This window comes from Ovis aries, chromosome X (genome assembly GCF_016772045.2).
Source record: "Ovis aries strain OAR_USU_Benz2616 breed Rambouillet chromosome X, ARS-UI_Ramb_v3.0, whole genome shotgun sequence".
Classification (NCBI taxonomy): domain Eukaryota; kingdom Metazoa; phylum Chordata; class Mammalia; order Artiodactyla; family Bovidae; genus Ovis; species Ovis aries.
In genome coordinates, this window is record NC_056080.1 from 100,488,142 (window position 1) to 100,496,554 (window position 8,413).

The following is an 8,413-nucleotide window of genomic DNA, read 5'->3' on the forward strand; positions in this document are numbered from 1 at the left end:
GGGCCGCGGCGGCGGCGTCAGGCGCGCGGCTGCAGCTCCCCGCGGCCCATCCGTTTTCTAGCCCGTCCGCCGCGCGGGCGGCTGGGCAGAGCTGAGCCGAGCGAGTCGGAGTCGCACCCGGGGTGGCTGAGTCGCCCGCGGAGCCCCCTGCCCAGACCGGCGCGCTCGGCAGCTCCTCTGCCGTGCTGTGCGCCTGGCCGCCCACCTGCCCCGAGGCCCCCGGGTACCTCCGGGCCTGCGTTCCGTGTCCCGGGCTGTGGCCGCTGCCGGCCAGCGCTACCCATTGCCCTTCCCTTCCAGAACTCGCTGGTCTGAGCCCTGCGTGCTGACAGATTTGTCCCACCCGGGACAGGGAGGGAGAAAGGAGTCGCGCTCATTTTCCTAGACAGCATTCAGGAGCTGTTTTTTTAACGAGGAGAGGGAGTTCTCACAAAGTTTTTATTATGACATTTTGCAAGTAGGAAAGTTGAAAGAACAGTACAACAAACGTCCACTTATTTCCCACCTGGATGTGACAACTTAACACACTATAACACTTGCTTCCTCTGTCTGGCACAATGTGTGCGTGTGTAGGCTGTATCATCTGAAAACTGCAGACAAGATGATATTTCACCTCTCCACCCCAGCCTTCATCTTCTAAGGGCATCCTACTTAGCTTCAATACTATTCTCACCTAAGAAAATCAACTCTCCGTCCCTAAACAGGCGCTAGCATTTATAATAAGGGCTCATTTCCCTCCTGTTGCCCCGGGTCAATCTTAAAAATGTTCCCCCTTCTTGGACCGGGACATGTGCAGACAGTTGTTCCATCCCTCCGGGCTCTATGCCCCCAGCGGACGGCCTGCAAGTACGGGGCCCGCCCAGGGGCCGCTCTCCCTGAGGGCTTGGAGGGGTGTCGTGGGCAGGGGAGTCCCCACTAGGCTGGCCTCAAATGCTTGGGGAAAGCGCTACGCTCACGCGGCCCGAAGCACCCCCCCCCCCGTTTCCTCGCCCAACAAGTCAGGCACCCCCAGCCGGCACAGCGCCAGGGGCGTTGCTCAGTCACCTTGCTCCCTACTGGCAGCTCAGGGGGCACCGCGAGGGGACCCGTGGGCGCGGGGTTGCGTCCGTCCTACACATCTGGGTGCGCGCTGCGCTATCCCGTGCCCGTGGCTTTGCCTTGTCCCATTCTTTTTTCTCCCTGAACCCCGGCTCTTCGACTCTGTACCGGCTCTACTGGATGCCCCGTGCCCTTCTCGGCCCCATCCCGGCTGCGGGCCAAGGTTGTGGCGTGGAGCGCCGGCGCGCGCACACACACACACACACACACACACACACACACACACACACGCACCCTGCCCCCCCATCCTTCCCCCCTTCCCCTCCCCGTTTCCGCCCCCGGGCAGGGAGCAGCGCGCCCAAGGGGGGGCGTGGGCACCGCGTGGCCACGCCCCCGGAGCCGGCTTTTTCTAGAGCCGCTGCTGGAGGCTCTCCGCCGGCCGCCCAGCTTGCCTCCCAGGGTGCGCGAGGCTCCGGTCCCGCGCTCCACTCCGCTCCGCCTCCGCCACGCCGCTCTCCGAGCTTCGGCTGCAGCCAACGCAGGAGCGCGCCCTCCGCGCCGCCACCCCGAACCCCGGCCCCGGGTTCCTGCCTCTCCGCGCCCGGCTCCGGTCCCAATGGCTCGGGACCCGGTCCCTCGCCCCCTGCGCCCTCGCCGACCTCAAGCCCCGACCCCGCTCCCCTCCCGGGCCCCGCTCTCTCGCTGGCTGTCTGTCTCACCCCTCCGCACCCCCTCCATTCCTCCCTCTCTCTTTTGCTTGCTTGCTCGTTCGCTAGCTCTCAGACTCGGCGAAGCAGCTTCGCAGGAAAATCCCAGAAACCTTTGCAAAAAGCTGACAATGAAATTTAAGAAATTCTTCGATTTCGGCGCCATTTTCGAGTGGATCGAGAGGTGACATGAGATTTTTTTAAAAGGGACTTGTTGGCTGGCATTTCTCCCTTTAATCACGTTGGTTACGGCAGACTGAAAAAAATTTGAGTTACCACGCTGAAAAAGTTATGTGTTGCTTTGGGATTGGAAAGCATGTTGGGGGGCCGGGGTGCGGGCGAAACAGACACATGAGTGGGCTGGGAGAATTCTTAGGAAACGGGCTGGAAAAAGCTAAGATGGAGGGGTGGGTGTGGAGAGAAAATCGAGTAAGGGGCTGTGACCGCTTGTCAGCCTCGCTAGAGTCGGGATCCACTGGTTTTGACGGACTGTACATGAACTTTTCGTGGCTCTTATTTGTAAGCCGTAAAATATGTCTTGGAAATAAATGTATGATTAGTTTTGCACTGTCTTTTCCCAACTAAAACTTTCAAGGTTGTTTAGTTTTCCCTGTAGGAAACATGACGTTGGGAAAGTCGGCATGAATGAGCCGAGGGAAGGTCCATCGTGTTTGTGGTGGGGGGAAGAAGGCATCTGCAAAATTGAGACAAAACGTTGTAAAATATGAACAGAGGAAGAGGCGTATGCTTTGGCTCTTAAATGATTTGGCCCAACACAGTTCAGTTCAGAAGGCGGGGTGGGGCTATGGGCAACTCGAAAGTATCGATTCTTTGTCTATTGTATCAGCGACTGACTCTCTTCTGAAGTGACAAGACGCCTCTTTGTAATCTCTTTTCGTAAGTAAACTTTAATCTAAGGGGAAATCCATAAACTAGGGGAGCGAAGTGGCTTTTTAGGAATGTAAGTCGTTGTACTGTCACTGGGAGAGAAAAAACGGGTTAAATGACAGGTACAAATGAATTCGATTCCAGTGAGTTTGCAGAGCGATGTGGAAGGGACCTTCGCCTTTGACACCATTGCTATTTCGAATGAACTTTTGTTTTTCTAAGTAGTCAACTAAGGAAATGTTAAATGAGGGATGACTTTAATATCTAATGTGAGGATTCTCATATTTGTGTGGGGCATAAATATTTGGGAGACGGTTGTGGAGTTTTAAAGTAAAACTGTACATTTGCTAAACATGTTTTTTTTTCTTTCTTTTTAAAGGCAACCGAGGACGTTTATCTCCATTAATCCCAAAAGTGAGAGTTGTTTGTAAATAGCATAAAACAAGATGGAATTGACACACACTGAAATGTATGTCCCAATTTAGGGAATGAGTTATTAATAAATTAGTTTACCATAAATAGTGCATTTGGTAACACTGAATCTCAGTCTGGTGTTATGAATTTTGTAATTAGTCTCATTGAATACTCTGAACATTTTATCATCTAATAAACAGGACACAGCATCCAATATACTGGTTTTGAAAAAATGATGTAAATTTTAAATGAACCAAAACACTTATCAGACGTGGATACTTGTCGTGTCTATTACTTGTATTGAAACGTATTTTAACTTTCAAAACTATTAGCATTTTGTACTAGTTGTGTTGTTTTAACTTACAGGTTTGTGATTGAGGGTTACAGATTTATTTTCTTCTGCTTGACTATTCCGTTTAAACACTGTGGGAAAGGATGCGTGTAACTTATTGCTAATGTGTGTCCATTTTAAAAAGGAAAAAGCGGTATGTAATGAGTTAATCATTAAGGAGTATGCACAGAGCCGGCCATTTCAGAACAGGAAAGCATTTATAGGGAACTGCTTGAGACAAGAAGGATTGATTTGACATCAAGTATTTAAACTTTTTGACTTGTGTTTTGATAGCTGATATTAAAAGGTACAAAGTATTTATGAATAAGTTTGAGTTAGTTTCATATGTAAACATCCAGATATTTCATCTCAGAACAGTTATCTCTCATTAATACCTTTAAAGAGAATTCAAGGCAGGGTGTTTGGTGTAATAAGGAAGCACTGGTGAGTTCAAGAGGACATCTCATGCTTGGGATGGATCTGTATTTCCCAACTAACATATATGTTAAAATCAGCTGAAGCCGCCAGAGACATTTTGGTGATCTTCTTTAAGACAATAAATGAAAAGTTTTTGGTTTTTTAGTGGGGACATTGAGTGAGGCTTATTGATAACATACACCAGGAAGAAGTTTCAGGAAGACTTTGAAGCAGACAAGAGTGATCCAGATGTTGCCAAACTGCCTCAATTTCTTTTCTTACTATTCTTTCCTTCAGAAGTAAGATTCTTTCCCACCCTAATTCCTCTCTCAGCCCTCTGCCTTTCACCACTACACTTTTCCAAGATTCATCCTCTGAGGGAAAAAAAGAAATCGAGTAACATTCTTCACTCCACCTGCTGATCCTAGAAATCAATTTTCTAAAAAGTATGTCGATTTGGACTGACGTTTCGCTTTATTCCTCGACATTGGGCGGGACGGGGGGGTCTTCCTTCCAGTCACCCTGTCTTTCTCCACCTGCAGGTACCCCAGAGCGATCCTCCTTCGTTGACTCCAAGGGGATACAGCAGCAATTCATGTTTTGAAGTGCTTTAAACGGTTCAAAACGTGAGGCGCTGCTATACCCCCTTGCGAGGAAGTAGGAAGGTGGGGTTCTGCTAGACGTGCGTGCGTTCCCGCGGAGCACCGGCTCCCCAGGCCAGCTCTGGAACAGGTAGGTGAGCGGAGGCTTGCATCTCTCTTCCTCTTCCCTCGGCGCCCTTTCACCTCCCACGAGGCTCCGCCAGAATCCGAGGAGAGCGCTACTGCTGAGGGGTGGGGTGAGGCTGGGGGCTGGGGATGGTCTGGGCCACGCGCGCCGAGAAGGGGGTTGCCGTGCAGCACTCAGCCGTGCCCTAGCAGCGGGAACAGTACTGCAGTGGGCGATCGGTGATCTGGAGTATTGTTTCCGCTGCCCGGGCAAGGCTGGGACTCCCGCACGGGCCCACCCACCAGGTAAGTCCTAGTCCAGTGCCCGCCTTGTTGCTCCAGCAGCGAGACCCGGGTGAGGCGCGTTTGTCCTCGGTCCAACCTTTGCCCACCTTTGAATAGATGTGAAAGAAACTGCATTTTAGCACTCCTTTCCCTGTCGGGGTAAAATTTAAACGAGGTGTGGCGGCGGGGGGCGGGGGGGACCCTCCTGATTACCTAGACTACCACTCACAGGACAAAAAACGAAGAAAGACTACCTTCAAGTCTCAGTAACTAAATGGTGTGGAGTGAGGAGGAGGGGAGTAGTTGGAAAAGAAGTAAGGGAACCGCCTTAAGGTGACCCATTGCAAGCAGTCGCCAGGCCGCTGTGCGGCTCCTGGTAAATGACTCACGTCCTGCATGTGGAAAGGACACTGGAGTCCAGGAAAGAGAATGTTTCTGGCCCCTTCTCGACACCTTCCCAACTCTTCTCCCTGTCTCTGTGGAGGAGGGGGAAGCTTCTGTGGAGATCTGGCGAGGCGCAGGGCCTGGCCCGCCGGTGATCCCAGGCTGCCTCGTGGCAAGACGCTGACCTGAGTGATCTGAGGCCTGCAGGGAGTGAGGTTACCCGAGGGGTGAATGAGGCTTGGCGTTTCAAGCTGCTTCTTGCCCTATCTCCCAAAATCTGGTACCAGAATTCCACTCTGGAGGCGCTTCCCCAAGGCCACCGCGGTCGCCCAGGGGCCCGCCCACAAGGGATTGCCCCGCTGGCAGGGCACTGGCTGGACAGCTCCTGAGAAAATGGCAGCCCCTGAGCTGTCGACTCTGGGGCCCTCCGTGCCTGCAGAACTCCAGGAACTGTTACCAATGGACCTCGAAAGCTGTCTCCACCCCTCACTGTGCGCCCCCCACCCCCCAGTCTAGGCTAGGAGCTTGAGAGCCGGCCTAGAAAAGAGAGGACTCATGCTCTGGCTGAGGTCGCACTTTGCCTGTGAAAATCACTTTAGGTTTTTGGTTTGATCCAGCACATGGGCAGGTCAAGGACTCTTGGCAAAGACAGAGAGAGGTGTGGAAACTTTCCCACGCTTTCTGTCATCCTAAAAGAAACCAAAGACGTGAAAACCCCTCTGGTCTGTACGGGCTGCCTGGAACTGTCTTCCCGGGGGGCAGAAGTGGGACCCCTGGAGGAGGAGCAGGAGGAGGTCGGGTTTGGGGAGCCTGGGGTTCCAGGCAGCCCGAGCCGGGGCTCAGACTCTCGCCGCCCCCACGCGCGCTCTCCCAGACTCCTTTGCGCGAAGGCCAGCGCGAGCGGGTCGGGGGCCCTTCCGGCCGCCACGGACCTGCGGGCTCCGGGGGCGCCGCCACCCGGCTGCGTGGGGCCAGCCCGGCTCCGCGCGGCGGCCGCTGCCCCGCCCCAGCCTCGATCCGGGACCACGAACCGTGAAAGTTGGCTGGAGGCCGGCCCAGGGCCCCGCAGGCCCGCAATCCCGAGGCCTGAACGGCGAACAGGTTCCTGCACCCGCCTGGCTTTGCGCTTAGGGTAGGAAAGGCACCTCGAGACTGCCCCCGCGCCTCTCATCTTCTCCCTTTCTCCCTGCTCAGGACGGGTCCCCTTGAGCCAGAAGGAGGCCTGGCAGCAGCCAGCTCCCATCCCACGGGAGGAACATGCCCGCGCCCTCCGGCTCCCTCCAGCGAGACCCAGGTGAGAGACCCGGCCGGTTGGGGACTGCAAGTGGCAGAGGGTGGGAGCCACGATCCGGATTGGGGGCATTGCCTTCCAGATGCGCTGTGGCCCTTGGCCCCGGGCCACCAAGAGGCATCGAGCTTGAGGGCGTCCACACAGCCTTCGGACTGCGTAGTGCCCTTTTTCTGACTTAAAGCAGTCATCTTACACCATTATTCACACGTTCGAAGTTGCAGTGTGCCTAGATTTTCCTCCAAGGACAAAAATGTGAATAAAGCAATATTTTAGCCCAACATTTCTGTGTCAATTAAGAAGATTGCAATTCTCTCCAGACTATAAATTCTCTTTAACTCTCTAAGGTATTCATTCAAATTGTTTTTCAACGTTGCTGAATGTGCATCATAATGTGTGGGAGTGTGAAAGGAATCCACTTATAGTCAGCAGATCAATTGATCCAATGTTACCACCTTCAAGTAGGCACCTTTCCATTGTTTTCTCATCTTTTCCCAGCACATGTTATTTGTTAGGAAGCTGCGTGCACACAGCCTTGTATTAAGTTTATTAGACAGATGTGGCCCATAAACTAGGAAAAGTTTAGTCAGGCTCTAAATTTAAAATTCCACATTTCTGTAAGTTGTGGGACAAGATATATAGGTTACATTTATAAGCTAGAATTGAACATAATTTAAAATATTTTAATCACAAGGATATTTTTTGAAGGCATCCAGCATTTCCAGATAGCAGTAATGACTTTTTTTCTAACAAAGGAACACTGCATCAACACTCTTGGCCCGGATCTGGACACAGAAGACTTCTGTTTCAAGAAAATAGTCATCTCTCAAATCCTGTAATTTATATGCATTCTAAACTCACTAGGTATTGAAAACCACCCAAATGTCCCACAACATGGGATAAAATATAATCAATCACTCAGTGTAATATTATGCATCCTTTAAAAATGTTATTGGAAAATGTTTTATGATCTGTAAGTCCAAATAACCCTCTCCCACCATTTCTTTCTCCCTGCTGCTCCCTGATACCCATGCTTCTTTGTTCCAATTGGCATGTAAACTTGTTTTCCCCACCAAATGAGTCAGTCATGATGGGAACATCGATTGATTTGAACAGATGTGTGTCAATGTTACTTGGAAAACTAGACGCCAATAACAACAGCCACACACACACAAAAAAGGCAGTGGTTGCAACTATGTAAAAATTTATGCATGCATACAGACAGTGGCTAAAGTGGAACCCCAAACAGGAAAACAGTTGGATATACTCCAGTGCTGGGACATTAAATGATTGTATGCTGCTTTTGATTTTTATTAATATGAGTAACTGTCCAATTAAAAAGACCTACTAAGGACTCTGCAGTGCAAATTATTTTGCTGATTGTTTTAAAAAACACCATACCAATCAAATCATCAAGGCAGATGAGGCAGCAGGGGACTGGGTTTGTTCACCCAATCCTGGAACAGGCTCGGGGCAACACTTGCAGAAAAAGTCATCCTACACAGGTGTGAGCTAACTTCTAGGCAGCTTTCCTGAGAAACTGCACAAGATGAAAATAAAAATAGGCCCCAAAAGCATTTTTTTGAAAATCAATGAAAGTTTATAAATAGGAATTAAAGACTAGAGTTGGGGGCTATATCCAAGTTGGAGTAAATTTTTAGAGACCTATTTTCCCATCGGCCTACAGTGTAACTTATCCTCATAACCCTAAAACTTGATATGCATTTGTGTTTAGAATGATTACATTACTCCTAAAAGAAAATCGATCTATGCACCAATTATAGCAAATATGTAACTCCCTGCTATTCTACACCCCAGTTATCCTTCCCATTAGTTACTGCTCAGTAAATGAACAAAAATCTGCTAGCTCTTTCATAATATCTCACCTACCTGCAGCCTTTACCTCCCTCCCCTGCTCCAAAAGTGATCTCTTTGGCAAGTTTAAAAAGACATA

The 8,413-nt window shown here is 50.7% G+C and overlaps 1 long non-coding RNA gene across 2 annotated transcripts; it reads left to right on the forward strand.

Moving 5' to 3' along the window:
- The first annotated feature begins 1,472 nt into the window (after positions 1-1,472).
- On the forward strand, positions 1,473-6,740 carry LOC121818292 (uncharacterized). 2 transcript variants are annotated; one of them, XR_006058348.2, is made up of 3 exons: positions 1,473-1,929; positions 3,013-4,527; positions 6,366-6,740. It is a non-coding gene; the product is annotated as an uncharacterized LOC121818292 (long non-coding RNA). The 2 variants fall into 2 exon arrangements; XR_006058347.2 differs by having other exon boundaries at positions 1,473-4,527.
- The last annotated feature ends 1,673 nt before the right edge of the window (positions 6,741-8,413 follow it).